Raw genomic sequence first — 20,952 nt, 5'->3', positions numbered from 1 at the left:
CTCGCACCGTTCACCCAAACTCTCACTCCTCCATCATCCACACGCACTCTCATCAGACAACCCCTCACAACAACCAACTAAACGTCATACAAACTCAAACAATAAAACACAACACTACATCTACCCTCAGTATGATTCAGACTTACTACCAACTTGTTGGACTTGTATTCATACTAACGGTCTAAGTATGACGTATGATTCAAATAGACCAAGTATGAATTCATACTAAGGACCTAGTATAGTTCATACTGAGGACCAAGTATGGTTCATAATAAGGACCAAGTATGATTCATGCTAAGGACCAAGTATGATTCATGCTAAGGACCAAGTATGATTCACACTAAGGACCAAGTATAGTTCATACTGAGGACCAAGTATGGTTCATACTAAGGACAAAGTATGATTCATGCTAAGGACCAAGTATGATTCATGCTAAGGACCAAGTATGATTCATGCTAAGGACCAAGTATGATTCATACTAAGGACCAAGTATAGTTCATACTGAGGACCAAGTATGGTTCATACTAAGGACAAAGTATGATTCATGCTAAGGACCAAGTATGATTCATACTAAGGACCAAGTATGATTCATAATAAGGACCAAGTATGATTCATACTAAGGACCAAGTATAGTTCATACTGAGGACCAAGTATGGTCCATACTAAGGACAAAGTATGATTCATGCTAAGGACCAAGTATGATTCATGCTAAGGACCAAGTATGATTCATGCTAAGGACCAAGTATGATTCATACTAAGGACCAAGTATAGTTCATACTGAGGACCAAGTATGGTTCATACTAAGGACAAAGTATGATCCATGCTAAGGACCAAGTATGATTCATACTAAGGACCAAGTATGATTCATAATAAGGACCAAGTATGATTCATACTAAGGACCAAGTATAGTTCATACTGAGGACCAAGTATGGTTCATACTAAGGACCAAGTATGATTCATGCTAAGGACCAAGTATGATTCATACTAAGGACCAAGTATGGTTCATACTAAGGACCAAGTATGATTCATGCTAAGGACCAAGTATGGGTCATACTAAGGACCAAGTATGATTCATACTAAGGACCAAGTATGATTCATGCTAAGGACCAAGTATGATTCATGCTAAGGACCAAGTATGATTCATACTAAGGATCAAGTATGATTCATACTAAGGACCAAGTATGATTCATACTAAGGACCAAGTATGATTCATACTAAGGACCAAGTATGATTCATGCTAAGGACCAAGTATGATTCATACTAAGGACCAAGTATGATTCATACTAAGGACCAAGTATGATTCATGCTAAGGACCAAGTATGATTCATGCTAAGGACCAAGTATGATTTATGCTAAGGACCAAGTATGGTTCATACTAAGGACCAAGTATGATTCATACTAAGAACCAAGTATGATTCATCCTAAGAACCAAGTATGATTCATGCTAAGGACCAAGTATGATTCATGCTAAGGACCAAGTATGATTCATGCTAAGGACCAAGTATGATTCATACTAAGGACCAAGTATGATGAAATCAATCCCCCATAAGACCACCCCACAATAGAGTTATTCAGACAGACATGGACGCGCGCGGCGCTGTGGTCTCTCCTCCCATTGAGGGCCCGACGCCCGTCCATAATGGCCAGCGGAGGCGGGCCATGGTGGACCTCCCGTTATGGCCAAGTGGCCAACCCATCCAGGGAATTGCCTTGTCCCTCAGGAATCCACGTGTGACGTCACAGTCATGACGTCTTAATAAGACTGTCGGACCTTATTACAAGATGACGTAGTTGATTAAATAATTAACGAGAAAAAGACACAGACAGACAGACACACACACACACACACACACACGGTCTGGGTGACACAGGGTGGAATCCCGCGTCTGTACCCCGTGTCTGTACTGTGCCCACAGCCTCGCCCACTACCACCCATACACACCCATCACCAACCATACACAACACCAGCCACACACCCATCACCAACCATACACACCTCCACCAGCCACACACCCATCACCAACCATACACACCTCCACCAGCCACACACCCATCACCAACCATACACAACACCAGCCACACACCCATCACCAACTACACCCACCTCCTCCAGCCACACACCCATCACCAACTATACACACCTCCACCAGCCACACACCCATCACCAACCATACACAACACCAGCCACACACCCATCACCAACCATACACACCTCCACCAGCCACACACCCATCACCAACTATACACACCTCCACCAGCCACACACCCATCACCAACTACACCCACCTCCTCCAGCCACACACCCATCACCAACTATACACACCTCCACCAGCCACACACCCATCACCAACTACACCCACCTCGACCAGCCACACACCCATCACCAACCATACACAACACCAGCCACACACCCATCACCAACTACACCCACCTCGACCAGCCACACACCCATCACCAACCATACACAACACCAGCCACACACCCATCACCAACCATACACACCTCCACCAGCCACACACCCATCACCAACCATACACAACACCAGCCACACACCCATCACCAACCATACACAACACCAGCCACACACCCATCACCAACCATACACAACACCACCCACACACCCATCACCAACCATACACAACACCACCCACACACCCATCACCAACCATACACACCTCCACCAGCCACACACCCATCACCAACTATACCCATTTCCACCAGCCACACACCCATCACCAACCATACACAACACCAGCCACACACCCATCACCACCATAACCCACCTCCCACCAGCCACATCACCCATCACCAACCATACACAATCACCAGCCACACACCCATCACCAACCATACAACACACCACATGACCACACACCCATCACCAACCATACACAACACCACCACACACCCATCACCAACTATACCCACCTCCACCAGCCACACACCCATCACCCACCATACACAACACCAACCACACACCCATCACCACTATACCCACCTCCACCACCCCACAGCCACACACCCATACCAACCATACACAACACCAGCCACACACCCATCACCAACCATACCCACCTCCACCAGCCACACACCCATCACCAACCATATACAACACCACCCATCACCAACCATACACAACACCACCCATCACCAACCATACACTCACCAGCCACACACCCATCACCAACCATACACACCTCCACCAGCCACACACCCATCACCAACCATACACAACACCACCCACACACCCATCACCAACTATACCCACCTCCACCAGCCACACACCCATCACCAACCATACACAACACCAGCCACACACCCATCACCAACCATACACACCTCCACCAGCCACACACCCATCACCAACTATACACAACACCAGCCACACACCCATCACCAACCAAACACAACACCAGCCACACACCCATTACCAACCATACCAACCTCCACCAGCCACACACCCATCACCAACCATACACAACACCAGCCACACACCCATCACCAACTATACCCACCTCCACCAGCCACACACCCATCACCAACCATACACAACACCAGCCACACACCCATCACCAACCATACACAACACCACCCACACACCCATCACCAACCATACACAACACCACCCACACACCCATCACCAACTATACCCACCTCCACCAGCCACACACCCATCACCAACCATACCCACCTCCACCAGCCACACACCCATCACCAACCATACACAACACCAGCCACACACCCATCACCAACCATACCCACCTCCACCAGCCACACACCCATCACCAACCATACACAACACCAGCCACACACCCATCACCAACTATACCCACCTCCACCAGCCACACACCCATCACCAACCATACACAACACCAGCCACACACCCATCACCAACTATACCCACCTCCACCAGCCACACACCCATCACCAACCATACACAACACCAGCCACACACCCATCACCAACCATACACTACACCACCCACACACCCATCACCAACCATACCCACCTCCACCAGCCACACACCCATCACCAACCATACACAACACCACCCACACACCCATCACCAACTATACCCACCTCCACCAGCCACACACCCATCACCAACCATACACAACACCAGCCACACACCCATCACCAACTATACACACCTCCACCAGCCACACACCCATCACCAACCATACCCACCTCCACAAGCCACACACCCATCACCAACCATACAACACACCATCATACACACACCCGTCACCAAACCTACGCACCATCATCCACACACCCATCACCAACCATACACAACACCATCCACACACCCATCACCAACCATACACAACACCACCCATCACCAACCATACACAACACCACCCACACACCCATCGCCAACCATACACAACACCACCCATCACCAACCATACACAACACCACCCATCACCAACCATACACAACACCACCCATCACCAACCGTACACAATACCACCCACACACCCATCACCAACCATACCCACCTCCACCAGCCACACACCCACCATCACCCACTACCAACTACACAGTGGAGGACGCTGTGTAGTCCCATCAACAGCCCACCTCCTACCCAGCCCATCTCCTAGCCCTCCTAGCCAACCCATCTCTTGGCAGCCCACCTCTTGGTAAGCCAGCCCACCTCCTGACCATCCCACCTCTTAGGCCAGCCCATTTCCTAGCCAGCCTACCTCTTAGCCAACCCACATCCTAGCGAGCCCACTTCTTAGCCAACCCACCTCCTAGCCAGCCCACTTCTTAGCCAGCCCACCTCCTGGCCAGCCTATCACCAAGCCAGTCCACCTGGCCAGCCAGTCTCCCGACCAGCCAGCCCACTTCCTGGCCCGTCCAACACTTGGCCAACCCCTTCCCCCCTAGAGCCACTGGGGTCTTGAGGAGCCCCGGGGAAAGGTTGGCCAGCGGGGCGGGGCGGGGTATAATAACCCCCGCCCCGCCCCGCCCCTCCCCGCCCCGCCCCGCCCCGCCCCGCCCCGCGGGTGCAAGCTGCCTCATTCGTCTTTATCGCACATGTCCAACTCTATTCATCGAGAAAAACTCAGCACAACATAATCTACTTAGCCAGTGACGCGCTCGCTCAGGGCAAGAGGGGGCAGGAGGTGGAGAGTGAGGGGGCAGGAGGTGGAGAGTGAGGGGGGCAGGAGGCGGAGAGTGAGGGGGCAGGAGGCGGTGAGTGAGGGGGCAGGAGGTGGAGAGTGAGGGGGGCAGGAGGTGGAGAGTGAGGGGGGCAGGAGGAGGTGAGTGAGGGGGCAGGAGGTTGAGAGTGAGGGGGGCAGGAGGTGGAGAGTGAGGGGGCAGGAGGTGGAGAGTGAGGGGGGCAGGAGGAGGTGAGTGAGGGGGCAGGAGGTGGAGAGTGAGGGGGGCAGGAGGTGGAGAGTGAGGGGGGCAGGAGGAGGTGAGTGAGGGGGCAGGAGGTTGAGAGTGAGGGGGGCAGGAGGTGGAGAGTGAGGGGGGCAGGAGGTGGAGAGTGAGGGGGCAGGAGGTGGAGAGTGAGGGGGGCAGGAGGTGGAGAGTGAGGGGGGCAGGAGGTGGAGAGTGAGGGGGGCAGGAGGTGGAGAGTGAGGAGGGCAGGAGGTGGAGAGTGAGGGGGGCAGGAGGTGGAGAGTGGGGGGGCAGGAGGTGGAGAGTGAGGGGGCCGGAGGTGGAGAGTGAGGGGGCAGGAGGAGGTGAGTGAGGGGGGCAGGAGGTGGAGAGTGAGGAGGGCAGGAGGTGGAGAGTGAGGGGGGCAGGAGGCGGAGAGTGAGGGGGGCAGGAGGCGGATAGTGAGGGGGCAGGAGGCGGAGAGTGAGGGGGCAGGAGGTGGAGAGTGAGGGGGCAGGAGGCGGAGAGTGAGGGGGCAGGAGGTGGAGAGTGAGGGGGCAGGAGGTGGAGAGTGAGGGGGGCAGGAGGCGGAGAGTGAGGGGGCAGGAGGTGGAGAGTGAGGGGGCAGGAGGTGGAGAGTGAGGGTCAAGGAGCCGTAATGAGGGGGCAGGAGGCGGATAGTGAGGGGGCAGGAGGCGGACAGTAAGGGGGCAGGAGGCGGATAGTGAGGGGGCACAAAGCGGATAGTGAAGGGGTAGGAAGTGGATAGTGAAGAGGCTGGGAGGTTGGGAGTGGATAGTGAGGGCAAGGATGAATAGATATGGGCAGGAGTAAGTGCCAGGCCAGGAGGTGGACAGAGGTGGCTGGAAGACGATAGTGAGGGGCAGGGATGGATAGTGAAGGGGCGGGCGGTGGATAGTAAGGGGCAGGAGAAGGATAGAGCGGTCTGGCGGTGGATAGTGAGGGATAGGGTTTGGTTGAAAATGACAACGAACGTGAGGTAGGTTGAAGATGACCACGAACAGGAGGTCCGTGCCACCAGTACCAACACTGTAGCCGCGTCCGTGCCACCAGTGCCAACACTGTAGACGTGTCCGTGCCACCAGTACCAATACTGTAGCCGTGTCCGTGCCACCAGTGCCAACACTGTACACGTGTCCGTGCCACCAGTACCAACACTGTAGCCGCGTCCGGGCCACCAGTATCAACACTGTAGCCGCGTCCGTGCCACCAGTACCAACACTGTAGCCCCGTCCCTACCACCAGTACCAACACTGTAGCCGCGTCCATGCCACTAGTACCAACACTGTAGCCGCGTCCATGCTACCAGTACCAACACTGTAGAAGCATCCGTGCCACCAATATCAACACTGTAGCCGCGTCCCTGCCACCAGTACCAACACTGTATCCGCGTCCGTGCCACTTGTACCAACAACGTAGCCGCGTCCGTGACACCAGTATCAACACTGTAGCCGCGTCCGTGCCACCAGTACCAACACTGTAGCCCCGTCCCTGCCACCAGTACCAACACTGTAGCCGCGTCCGTGCCACTAGTACCAACACTGTAGCCGCGTCCGTGTCACCAGTACCAACACTGTAGCCGCGTCCATGCCACCAGTATCAACACTGTAGCCGCGTCCGTGCCACCAGTACCAACATTGTAGCCCCGTCCGTGCCACCAGTACCAACAATGTAGCCGCGTCCGTGCCACCAGTATCAGCACTGTAGCCCCGTCCCTGCCACCAGTACCAACACTGTAGCCGCGTCCGTGCCACTAGTACCAACACTGTAGCCGCGTCCGTGCCACCAGTACCAACACTGTAGCCGCGTCCATGCCACCAGTATCAACACTGTAGCCGCGTCCGTGCCACCAGTACCAACACTGTAGCCCCGTCCGTGCCACCAGTACCAACACTGTAGCCGCGTCCGTGCCACCAGTACCAACACTGCAGCCGCGTCCGTGCCACCAGTACCAGCACTGTAGCATCGTCCGTGCCACCAGTACTAACACTGTAGCATCGTCCGTGCCACCAGTACCAACACTAGCCCCGTCCTTGCCACCAGTACCAACACTGTAGCCCCGTCCGTGCCACCAGTACCAACACTGTAGCCGCGTCCGTGCCACCAGTACCAACACTGTAGCCACGTCCGTGCCACCAGTACCAAAACCAGTACCAACACTGTAGCCACGTCCGTGCCACCAGTACCAAAACCAGTACCAACACTGTAGCCACGTCCGTGCCACCAGGACCAACACTGTAGCCGCGTCCGTGCCACCAGTACCAACACTGTAGCCGCGTCCGTGCCACCAGTACCAACACTGTAGCCGTGTCTGTGCCACAAGTACGAACACTGTAGCCGCGTCCGTGCCACCAGTACCAACACTGTAGCCGCATCCGTGCCACCAGTATCAACACTGTAGCCGCGTCCGTGCCACCAGTACCAACACTGTAGCCCCGTCCCTACTGTAGCCGCGTCCGTGCCATCAGTACCAACACTGTTAGCCCCGTCCGTGCCACCATTACCAACACTATAGCCCCGTCCGTGCCACCAGTACCAACACTATAGCCCCGTCCGTGCCACCAGTACCAACACTAGAAGCACCGTCCGTGGCCACCAGTACCAACACTGTAGCACGCGTCCGTACCACCAGGACCAACTCTGTAGCAGCGTCCGTGCCACCAGTAGCAACAGCTGTAGCAGCGTCCAGTGCCACCAGTAGCACACTGTAGCCGTGTCCGTGGCCACCAGTACCAGAACACATTGTAGCCCGGTCCGCTGCCACCAGTTACCAGCACTGTAGCCCCGTCACGTGCCACCAGTACTCAGCACTGTAGCCCGTCCGTGCCATCAGTACCAACACTGTTAGCCCGTCCGTGCCATCAGTACCAACACTATAGGCCCGTCCGTGCCATCGAGTACCAACACTGTCGCCACGTCCGTGCCACCAGTAACTAACACTGTAGCCGCGTGTGTGCCACCAGTACCAACACTGTAGCCACGTCCGTGCCACCAGTACCAAAACCAGTACCAACACTGTAAGCCACGTCCGTGCCACCAGTACCAACACTGTACCGCGTCCCTGCCACCAGTAACAACACTGAGCCGCGTCCGTGCCACTGGTACCAAAAACACTGTAGCCCCCCCCGTGCCAACAGTACCAACACGGGTTTCCACGTCCGTGCCACCAGAAACCAAAAACCATCACCAACACTTAGCCGCTTTCTGCACCAGTAACCACCATTTACCCCTCCTTTTGCCACCAAGTACCAACAATTAGCCGCTCCGTGCCACCATATCAACACTGTACCGCGTCCGTGCCACCATACCAAACCCTTGGGCCCCGTCCTTTGCCAACCAGTACCAACATTTGGCAGCCGCGTTTCCTGCCACCAGTACCAAAAACTGTACATCGCCCGTGCACCAGTACTAACACTGTAACATCGTCCGTGCCACCATTACCAACCACACCCTCCTTTGCCCACCATACCAACACTGTACCCCCCCACCTCCACCAGACCAACACTGTACCGCGTCCTGCCACCAGTACCAACAACTGTAGCCGCGTCCGGCCACCATCCCAAAAACCCAGTACAAAAACTTTAGCCACGTCCGTGCCACCAGTAACCAAAACCATACCAACACTGTAAGCCACGTCCTTGCCACCATACCAAAACCAGTACCAACACGGGTAGCCACGTCCCGTGCCCCCCAGTACCAAAACTGTAGCACGTCCCCCAAACCATAACTAACACTGTACATCGTCCGTGCCAACAGTACCAAACTGCCCCCTTCCCCTACCCCCCCAACACTGTAGCCCCCCGTGCCACCAATACCAACACTTTCCTCCGTCCACCATAACAACCTGTAGCCACGTCCGTGCCACCAGTACCAAAACCAGTACCAACACTGTACCACGTCCCCCTGCCACCAAAACCCAAAAAACCAGTACCAAACCCACTGTAACCAAACGTCCGTGCCACCAGACCACACTGAGCCGGGGGTCAGTGCCACCAGTATCAAAAACTGACCCGTCCCGGCCACCATACCCAAAACATTTTTTTTTTTTTGGGGTTTTTTTTTTTTCCCCCCGTGCCTAACCAGTACCAACACTGTAGCCGCGTCCGTGCCCCCATACCAACATTGTAGCCCGTCCGTCCCAAACCAGTACCAAAAATGTAGCCGCGCCGTGCCACCAGTATCAAAAACTGTACCCGCCCCTCCCAAAACCAAAGTACCAAATACCTCCTGCCACAGTACCAACACTGTAGCCCGTCCGTGCCACCAGTACCAAAACACTGTAGCCGCGTCCTGCCAACCAGTACCAAAAAACTGTAGCCGCGTCCGTGCCACCAGTACCAACATTTACCCGTCCGTGCCACCAAGTACCAACACTGTACCGCGTCCGTCCCCACCAGTACCAACACTGAGCCGCGTCCGTGCCACCAGTACCACACTGTAGCTCGTCCGTGCCACCAGTACTAACACTGTACTCGTCCGTCCCAAACCAGTACCAACACTGGCCCCGTCCTTGCCACCAGTACCAAAAATGTAGCCCCGCCCGTGCCACCAGTACCAACACTGTAGCCGCTCGTGCCACCATACCAACACTGTAGCCACGCCGTGCCACCAGTACCAAAACCAGTACCAACACTGTGCCACGTCCGTGCCACCAGTACAAAACCAAACCAAACACTGTAGCCACGCCGGCCACCAGACCAACACTGACCCCGCGTCCGTGCCACCATTTCCAACACTGTAGCCGCGTCCGTGCCACCAGTACCAACACTTTTAGCCGGGTCTGTGCCACAAGTCCCAACACTGCAGCCGCGTCCGTGCCACCAGTACCAACACTACATCGTCCGTGCCACCAGTACTAACACTGTACCCACGTCCGTGCCACAGTACCAACACTAGCCCCTCCTTGCCCCAGTACCAACACTGTAGCCCCGTCCGTGCCACCAGAACCAACACTAGCCGCGCCCGTGCCACCATTACCAACACTGTAGCCACGCCCCGTGCCACCAGTACCAAAACCAGTACCAACACTGTAGCCACGTCCGTGCCACCAGTACCAAAAACTTTTGCCGCGTCCGTGCCACCATACCAACACTGTAGCCGCGTCCGTGCCACCATACAACACTGTAGCCGCGTCCGTGCCACCAGTACCAACACTGTAGCCGCGTCCGTGCCCCCAGTATCAACACTGTAGCCGCGTCCGTGCCACCAGTACCAACACTGTAACCCGTCCCTGCCACCAGTACCAACACTGTAGCCGCGTCCGTGCCACTAGTCCCAACCTGTAGCCGCGTCCGTGCCACCAGTACCAACACTGTACCGCGTCCGTGCCACCAGTATCAACACTGTAGCCGCGTCCGTGCCACCAGTCCCAAACATTGTAGCCCCGCCCTGCCACCATTTCCCAAACACTGTAGCCGCGTCCATGCCACCAGTATCAACACTGTAGCCGCGTCCGCCCCCACCAGTACCAACACTGTACCCCGCCCTGCCACCATACCAACACTGCAGCCGCGTCCCGTGCCACGGTACCAACACTGTAGCCCCATCCTTGCCACCAGAACCAACACTGTAGCCGCGTCTGCCACAGTCCCAAACCCACTGTAACCGTGTCCGTGCCACCAGCACCAACAGTAAGCCGCGTCCGTCCCAAAACCCAAAAACCAGAACTTAGCCCCGTCCGTGCACCAGCACCAACACTGAGCAATTCGTCCGTGCCACCAGTACCAACACGGAAAGCCGCGTCCGTGCCACCAGCACCAAAAAACTGAAACCCCCCGCCCCGTGCCCCCAAAGCACAACACCGTAGCGGGGCCGGCCACCATAACCAACACTGTCCCCAAATCCGTGCCCCAGTCCCAACATTGTAGCATTTTTCCGTGTCATCAGTACCAACAGGGGTAGCTGCTCCTGCCACCAGTCCGACACTGTGGCCTATCCGTGCTAACAGAAACCACTCCGTAGCCCGTCCGTGCCACCAGTTTGATCATACGGCCCCAAAACAACGAAAGGGGTTGCAAACCCTTTCCCCGCTCTAATTCATAAAGAAACAATGTTTTCTCCATTAAAAAATTTTCAAGCTTACATCCCCTCATTTAGCTCGAGAAGTGTTAGCTTATCTCCCCTCACTTAGCGTGAGATGGTTAACCTTTCCTCCCCTCACTTACCCTGAAAGGGGTGTTTCCTTTCATCCCCCTCCTTTAGCGTGAGGAGTGTTACCTTACCTCCCCTCACTTAGCGTGAGGAGTGTTACCTTACCTCCCCTCACTTAGCGTGAGGAGTGTTACCTTACCTCCCCTCACTTAGCGTGAGGAGTGTTAAACCCTTTCCTCCCCTACTTAGCGGTGAGGGTGTTTTCCTTTACCCCCCTCACTTAAACGTGAGGAGTGTTTGCTTTCTCCCTGTCTTTGGGTTGAAGAGTGTTAAACTTACCCCCCCTCTCTTAGCTTGAAGAGTAATTAAACTTTCCTACCTCTCCCTTTGTAAGAGTGTTTTGCTTACTTCTCCTCTCTTAGCTTGAAGAGTGTTAGCTTACCTACCCTCTCTTAGCTTGAAGAGTATTAGCTTACCTCCCCTCTCTTAGCTTGAAGAGTGTTAGCTTACCTCCCCTCTCTTAGCTTGAAGAGTATTAGCTTACCTCCCTTCTCTTAGCTTGAAGAGTTTTAGCTTACTTTCCTCCTTATGAAGTGTTAGTTACCTCCCCTCTACCTCCAAGAGGTTAGGTAAACCCCCCCCTCTCTTAGCTTGAAGAGTGTTAGCTTACTTCCCCTCTCTTAGCTTGAAGAGTGTTAGCTTACCTATCCTCTCTTACCTTGAAGAGTGTTAGCTTACTTCCCCTCTCTTAGTTTGAAGAGTATTAGCTTACCTTCCCTCCTTACCTTGAGTTTAGCTTTTTCCCTCCCCCCTTTACCTTGAATGTTAGCTTCCCTCTCCTCTCTTATTTGAAAAATGGAGCTTCTTCCCTCCTTATTTTAAGAGTGTTACTCCCCCTCTCTTTTAGTTGAAGTTTTAGCTTCCCTACCCCCTTTTACTTGACGAGTGTTACCTACCCCCCCTTTTTCTTAGTTTAAAAGGTTGTTTACCCCCCTTTCTTTTAGCTTGAATAGTGTTAGCTTATCTCCCCTCTCTTAGCTTGAAGAGTGTTATCTTACCTCCCCCCTTTAGCTAATTTTTACTTCCCCTCCCCTCTTTTGGGTTAAGTGTTACTTACTTCCCCTCTTTAGCTAAGATGTTATTTTTACCCCCCCTCTATACTTGAAGAGTATAGCTTACTTCCCCTCTTTTTAGCTTGAAGGGTGTTACACCTCTCCTCCTTACCTTGAAAGTGTTCCTTCCTTTCTCCTCTTTTAGCTTAAGAGGTTAGTTTTACCTCCGCCTCTTAGCTTGAAGGAAGTTTACCTCCCATCCTTACTTAAGAGTGTTGCCACCTCCCCTGCTTAGTTGAAATGTTATTTACCCTCCTTTTTAGTTTGAAGATTTTGGTTTACCTCCCCTCTCTTAGCTTGAAGTGTGTTAGCTTCTCTCCTCTCTTTGCTTGAAGAGTGTTAGCTTACTTACCCTCTCTTAGCTTGAAGAGTGTTAGCTTACTTCCCCCTTTTGCCCGAAAGTGTTACTTACCCCCCCACTTAGCTTGAAGAGTTTAGTTTACCTACCCTCTTTCGTTGAATTTATTTACTAAATCCTCTTTGCTTGAAGAGTGTTAGCTTACCTACGCTTTCTTAGCTTGAAGAGTGTTAGCTTACCTACCCTCTCTTAGCTTGAAGAGTGTTAGCTTACCTCCCCTCTCTTAGCTTGAAGTGATAGCTTACCTCCCTCCTCTTAGCTGGAAGAGTGTTAGCTGATTCTATTTAGCTGTTGGCCGGCAGTCTCATCATGGAGACCAATATTTCAGCATCTGTCCACCTGTTGGTAGTGACGGGATACCCACACAGCTCCGTCAACAGGGAATTAAATTGGGGTTTAGAATCAACAGAAGAAACGTTGGGGTGATGTTCTGCGTCTGTCTGTCTGTCTTTGTGTGTGTGTGTGTGTGTGTGTGTGTGTGTGTGTGTGTGTGTGTGTGTGTTGGCTGGAGTTAAGGAGGCCGGGGTAGTGTGACGGCATGACAGACATCTGGGGGGAGGTTAGTGCACCAGTGTGACGGACCATACTGGACCAAGGGGGGGAAACAATATGGACCATGTGTGGACCATGCACTAGCCCCGGGGTTTGTGGACAACACGGGGGCCCCCCCATTTTTGGGTGGACCATACCTAGACCAGGGTGTGAACCTACACAGACCATGTTGGGGCCCCAGTGTTGTGGACCAGCACAAAAAACCAGTGGTTGGACCATACACGGGGCCAGGGGATTGACCATACACTGGATAGGGGGTGTGGACATGCACTGACCATGGTGTGGCCCAAATACACTAGACCAGTGTTGTGGTCCAGTGGTGTGGACCATGCACTAAACCATTGTGGTCCAAACACCAGTGATGCCCCACACGGATTTAGTGGGGGGACCATGCACGGGCCAGTGGTGGGACCATGAAACTAGACAGGTGGGGACCATACACTGGACCAGTGGTGTGGACCATACACTGGACCAGTGGTGCGGACCATCACTGAACCAGTGGTGTCACCAAACACTGCCCTTTTTTTTTTGGGGGGGGTGTGGACCATACACTGGACCAGTTGTGTGGACCATACACTGGACCAGTGGTGCGGACCATACACTGAACCAGTGGTGTGGACCATACACTGGACCAGTGGTGTGACCATACACTGGACCAGTGGTGTGGACCATACATTAGATCAGTGGTGTGGACCATACACTGAACCAGTGGTTTGGACCATACACTAAACTAGTGGTGTGGACCATACCCTGGATTAGTGGTGTGGACCATAACGGGCCCCAGTGTGTGGCCAGCACTAACCAGGGGTTGGACCAACACTACACCAGGGGTGGCCCAAAACACTAGACCAGGGTGTGGCCTACACGGGCCCATGGTGGCCCAAAAACCTAGATCATTAGGGGGACCTACCCCGGCCCAGTTGTGGACATACACCGCCCATGCACGGGCCCATAGTGTAACCAACCCGGGACCAGGGGTGTGGCCCAAACGCAAAACTAGGGGTGGGGGACCATACCAAACTAGTGGGTGGACCATACGCAAACTATGTGGGGAAACCATACGTTTAAACTAGTGGTTTTGGCCAACCAAACTAGTGGTGTGGACCATACGCTAAACTAGTGGTGTGGACCATACGCTAAACTAGTGGTGTGGACAATACGCTAAACTAGTGGTGTGGACCATACGCTAAACTAGTGGTGACCATACACTGGACCAAATTGAGGCATGGCCTCCAGACCACCTGGATGCGCGGTTCATGTCCCGTCAGTCCACCACCAGGTAGCGCAGCTGGCCCACTTGGCCACCACCAGGTAGAGCAGCTGGCCCCACTGGCCACTCCCCAGTAAGAGCGGGCCCGTTTGGGCCCAAATCACCGGGTAAGCAGCGGCCTGTTTGGGCCACCACCGGGTAGAGCGCGGCCCACTTGGCCACCACCAAGTAAAGCAGCTGGCCCACTTGGCCCCCCAGTAAAGCAGCTCCCCAACTTGGCCACCCCAAGAAAGCAGGGGCCCCAATTTGGCCACCACCAGGAAGCACTGGCCTACTTGGCTATCACCAGGTGGACTACCTCTCCGTACGTGGCAGAGAACTCGAAACCGTTTTGTTACATCGTGTTCCTTTGTTATCTCCGTGTTTATTTGTTTCACCCGGTTTATTTGTTTTCATCCTGTTCATTTTTTATCATTTTTAAAATTACATACCAGTGTTATATTAACTTCCCACCATTCATATTTTCCTTTCCTTTCCCTCATATTCATCTTATTCTTCCTATTTTTTTCTTGTTTTATTTTCCCCCTTTCCTTCACACGTTGTTTCCCAGTCACTGCTTGCGCTGGGCCCCACCATCTGCCACCTTACCTCAGCTGCTGTTCCTCTCCTGTCTAACTCAGCTACTATTAAACCTCATCTCTCAGCTGCCCTCTAACCTTGGCCCAGCTGTGGTGAGTGACGACCCAGAGCCCCAGGCAACACAGCTGCTCCAAGAACTGCTGTTCTAACACGAGAACTTCCGTAAATAACAACAAACGGATGAAGTTTTTAATTTAGGGTTTTAATTCCTGCCTTGGGTAAGGATGAGACCTTGTTTGTGGCAGAGAAATGACACTGGTTGAGAGATAATCCAATATGGATATACCCTGGAAGTTAAGGCCAGGTGTTTTTTATCATATACCCCGACAAACCCGGAATTAAGGCCCCTGGTTATTGTTATCATAATCAAAGATATACCCTGGGAGTTTAAGGGCCACTTGATATTGTTATCATATACCCCCGAAATACCCCGGAATTAAGCCAGCTGGATATTGTTATCATATACCACGATATACCCTGGAAGTTAAGGCCAGCTGTTATATTTTATCAAACCACGGGAATACCCGGGAAGAAGCCAGTTTTTGTATATTTTATATACTTCGAGTTCGCCCTGTATAACTCCCCTTCTGTTAATTGCTCCCCCCACGGGCTACACCCCAGCCCCCCGGGAAACCCCCCCCCCCCAAAAAAAAAAACCTCCCCCCCCTCGTTCGCTCCCTCCCCCACATACACACAACGTCCCCTTCCATAGCTGTCAAGTGCCTATTCCCCTACGAGAATTCCTAAACCTCATCAGGTTTACCCTATCCCTCTGAACCCCCCTCTTTTCCCCCCACCCCACCTCCCTTTCCCCCCCCATCCAAACTCCTCTCACTCCACCCCGAACCCAACCCCAAGTCTCGTCCCCCCACTGTGGGTCCTTCCTCGCCCAAAATTCCAGAACTCCTTTATAAGTCTCCTGCACATCTCAACCATCCACCCAGCCGCCATTACAGCCACTTTTTTTCCCCACCGACAAACCAAAGGCACCACGCCCCGATCCTAGAGGGAGAGAGATGTTCGGGGGATCATAATAACAACTTATTAGCCTAAAGGGTATTTTTTTTTTTTTTCGGTTACTTTAGGTCAAACCACTTTGCTTGGACCTTGGGTTTTGGTGTGGTTGGTCTGTGTATCTATATAACTTTTAACACTCTCTCTCTCTCCCCTCCCTTTCTCCTCTCCTCTCTCTCTTCTCTCCCCTCTCTCTCTCTCCTCCTCTTTTCCCCAATCCCTTCCTCTCTCTTCCTCCTCTCTCCTCTCTCTCCTCCCTCCCCTCTTTTCCCCTTTCATCTCTCTCATCCTCTCTCCTCCTCTCTCTCTCCTCTCTCCCTCTTTCTCTCTCTCCCCTCTCCTCTCTCTCTCTCTCTCTCCTCTCTCTCTCCTCCTCCTCCTCCCCCACTCCTCTCCTCCTCTCTCCATCCTCTCCTCTCTCTTTTCTCCTCTCTCTCTCTCCTCCCCTCTCTCCTCTTCTTCTCCTCCTCTCCCCCCTTCTCTCTCTCTCTCCTCTCTCTCCTCCTCCCCCTCGCTCCCCTTTCCTCCCTCTTCCCCTCCTCTCTCACCCCCTTCCCCCTCTTTCTTTTCTCTCCTCTCCTCTCTCTCTCTCCTCTCTCTCCCTCTCTCCTCTCTCTCTTTTCCTCTCTCTCTCCCCTCTCCTCCTCTCTCTCTCTCTCCCCCTCTCTCTCCTCTCTCTCCTCTTCTCCCCTCCTCTCTCTCTCTTCTCCCCTCTCTCTCTCTCTTCCTCATCACTCTCTTCCTCTCTTCTCCTCCTCTCCTCTCTCTCTCCCCTCGCCTCTCTTCGTTTTCTCTCTTCCCCTTTTTACCCTTTTTCCTTTTCCCTAAAAAATCCTCCCTCTCCCCCCCTTTTCTTTAAAAAAATTTTTCCATCTTTTTCCCCCCCTTTCACAGGTGCAGTGGAGCGGGGTGTTCGGGCCACCTGTGGTGGGTCACAGATGTGGGGTGTTGATGTACGGGGCACGTGTAGTGGGTTACAGGTGGTAAGACCCAATGGACTTATCGTGGGTCACAGATGGTGCTAGTGGGGCCCAAGGCACCTGTGGTGAACCACTGGGGCAACTGTGGTGAACCACTGGGGCAACTGGTGAACCACTGGGGCAACTGTGGTGAACCACTGGGGCACCTGTGGTGAACCACGGGGCAAAAATTTGGGGAACCAAGGGGAAAAAGTGGGGACCACTGGGGCAAATGTGGGGAACCACTGGGGGAACGGGTGAACCCCTGGGGCCAAAATGTGGTGAACCAATGGGGCACCTGTTAACCCCGGGGGAACTGTGGTAACCACTGGGGGAACGTGGGGAAACCCCGGGGGCCCCCGTGGTGAACCCACGGGGCAACTGTGGTGAACCACTGGGGCAACTGTGGTGAACCACTGGGGCAACTGTGGTGGGCCATGGTGGGGATCTGGGACCAGTATACCCACTGTGGAAAGGTTTGCAAAGGAAATCGTGGAACATGGATAACCACGTGGAAAGTTACAGGGAACTCACGGTGGAACATGGGAGACACCACTGTGGAAACTTGCAGGAAACTCACAGTGGAACATGGGATATACCACTGTGGAAACTTGCAGGGATCTCACAGTGGAATATGGGATACACCACTGTGGAAAGTTGCAGGGACTCACAGTGCAACATGGAATACCACTGTTGAAACTTGCAGGGAACCACAGTGGAAATGGGTACACCCTGTGGAAATTGCAGGGAAAATCCAGTGAACTGGGTACACCACTGTGGAAAGTTACAGGGACTCACAGTGGAACATGGATACACCCCTGGGGGGGGACTCAGGGGAAATGGGGTACACCCTGTGGAAATGGTGGCAGGAAAAACACAGGGAACATGGGGTACACCACTTTGGAAAATTCAGGGAAATCAAGTGGGAAAATGGATACACCCCCCTTGGAACGGTTCACATCGTACAGAGAGCCTCCTAAGAAATGTGATGCAGGGAAAACCCACTAAGAAACATAGTATGCGAAGAAAACGATGTACTCAGGATCCACGAGAACATGGGGTTATTCCTCCCCCCTGTTTTTTTTAAAGAAGGAAAAAGAAAGGGGACCAAAAATTTATAAAAAAAAATATAAATAAATAAAATTTATAATAAAATATAAAATAATAATATAATAAAATATATATATATATAAAAAAAATATAATATAAAATTTATTTTAATAAAAAACCACTGAAGCACGGGGGTGTGGTGTGTGTGTGTGTGTGTGGTGTGTGTGTTTGGGGTTTTGTGTTTTAAAATATTTTAAAAATAAACCAAAATTTAAAAAAATCCTAATTTTAGTTTTCCCCAAAAAAAAAAAACAAATGCCTGGAATATTTTTGTCTGTTTCATCTCACAAATTTCCCGGTTTTTCATGATTTCATTACTCATGTGAAGCTGCATGGTGAACGAACTCTTCTCTGAACACGACCCATCTTCCTCCATACAGCTGCCAGTGTACAGGGAATGACCCACACACCTCCGAACTGTCTGACCCTTTGATGTTGTGGTATGTTTCTATATACATTGAAGGCTCCATTCACGAACAAAGCTTGGTCGACATCGAAGCCGGGCCTTAACTGAAAGATAGAGACGTTTATGAAACAGATAATGAAAAGACAAGGGAAAGTCTTTCAGAATACTGAAGTAAGTGGAAAACCTGTGTTCTAAAATGTGCCAGGTCATAGCTATTGGGAAATACATAAGAAGGTAGAGGTTTCCAAACTTTGAGGTGTGGGGAGAGAAACAGTTTTCAAAACGGCCCACCCTTGAGTTGCCAACGACCACGCAGTTATGTGACGCAGCAGTTTGCCGAGTATCACGTAGTCTAGTTAGTGGTGGGGGCACACAAGCAGCCAGCTCTCTGGAGTAAAAACCAAAGTAATACCTGTAGAAGAAAAGGAAAAGTGAACTACCTTTGCGGTGTAGGGGAAGGGGGTCAAGTTTTGAGGTTAGCCTCGGAGAGAGGTGATATGGCGGACCGCTTTCGACTCTGTGAAGTCGGGAGGCAGAGCTAGAACCACCCTCAGATGTGAGAGCAGTACTCATTACAGAAACAGTTTCGAGAAAACGTAGTCTCTTGTGTAGGAGGGTAGGTTAAAGAAAACGCAGTCTACAGTGTGTTCGATCAGAAAGAAAAAAAAAAACGTATCTCTACAAATATGAGGACAGTCTAAAGCAAATGTAATGTATACACTCTTTCGAAAGGTGTAAGGTCAGCGGACCTCTGACACCGGAAGCGTCGATGCTAATTTTCTGCTGTGGTCTACCGAAAAATCTTTTCTTCCTCAATACTTTGTAGGAATCACAGCCAAGACGTGAAGCAGAGATTCAGTTTGAAATCTTACGAAGATAATAAGTGAAACCAAAGGAATACTTGATGTGGCCAGGAACTGAATGTTACAAGGATGTAACAACAATTCAGCAGTTCAAGTGGTCTTCCAGTGTATCATGGACAGCGACAGGAGATAAGCCTTCTCTTCGTTGTCTACACAAGTTGTCTGGTCCTGGGGTAGAGGCTGACACTGGTCCTGGGGTAGAGGCTGGCACTGGTCCTGGGGTAGAGGCTGACACTGGTCCTGGGGTAGAGGCTGGCACTGGTCCTGGGGTAGAAGCTGGCACTGGTCCTGGGGTAGAGGCTGGCACTGGTCCTGGGGTAGAGGCTGACACTGGTCCTGGGGTAGAGGCTGACACTGGTCCTGGGGTAGAGGCTGGCACTGGTCCTGGGGTAGAAGCTGGCACTGGTCCTGGGGTAGAGGCTGACACTGGTCCTGGGGTAGAGGCTGGCACTGGTCCTGGGGTAGAAGCTGGCACTGGTCCTGGGGTAGAGGCTGGCACTGGTCCTGGGGTAGAGGCTGACACTGGTCCTGGGGTAGAAGCTGGCACTGGTCCTGGGGTAGAGGCTGGCACTGGTCCTGGGGTAGAGGCTGACACTGGTCCTGGGGTAGAGGCTGGCACTGGTCCTGGGGTAGAAGCTGGCACTGGTCCTGGGGTAGAGGCTGGCACTGGTCCTGGGGTAGAGGCTGACACTGGTCCTGGGGTAGAGGCTGGCACTGGTCCTGGGGTAGAGGCTGGCACTGGTCCTGGGGTAGAGGCTGGCACTGGTCCTGGGGTAGAGGCTGACACTGGTCCTGGGGTAGAGGCTGGCACTGGTCCTGGGGTAGAGGCTGACACTGGTCCTGGGGTAGAGGCTGGCACTGGTCCTGGGGTAGAGGCTGGCACTGGTCCTGGGGTAGAGGCTGACACTGGTCCTTGGTACATGCTACTCTTGGAGGCCATCCCTCCCACACCTCGCACACAGCCCCCGTCTCTCTCTCTCTCTCTCTCTCTCTCTCTCTCTCTCTCTCTCTCTCTCTCTCTCTCTCTCTCTCTCTCTCTCTCTCTCTCTCTCTCTCTCTCTCCAAGGTCTTCCATCGGCCCCTGGTGAAGGCACAGGTATATTTCCCGACGTTGTACGGGAGATGAATTATTCATACCGTAATGCAGGCGGGTGTAGGCACGCCGCCAGCGTCCGAGGCCACGTGCACCTGTCGCAGGAACTGATTCTTCAGGATAGATAGATAGATAGATAGATAGACAGATAGATAGATTAGATAGATAGATAGATAGCCGAACATAGAATG

Source organism: Panulirus ornatus, chromosome 66 (genome assembly GCF_036320965.1).
Source record: "Panulirus ornatus isolate Po-2019 chromosome 66, ASM3632096v1, whole genome shotgun sequence".
Taxonomy (NCBI): Eukaryota; Metazoa; Arthropoda; class Malacostraca; order Decapoda; family Palinuridae; genus Panulirus; species Panulirus ornatus.
Note: the sequence above shows the minus strand (reverse complement) of the source record.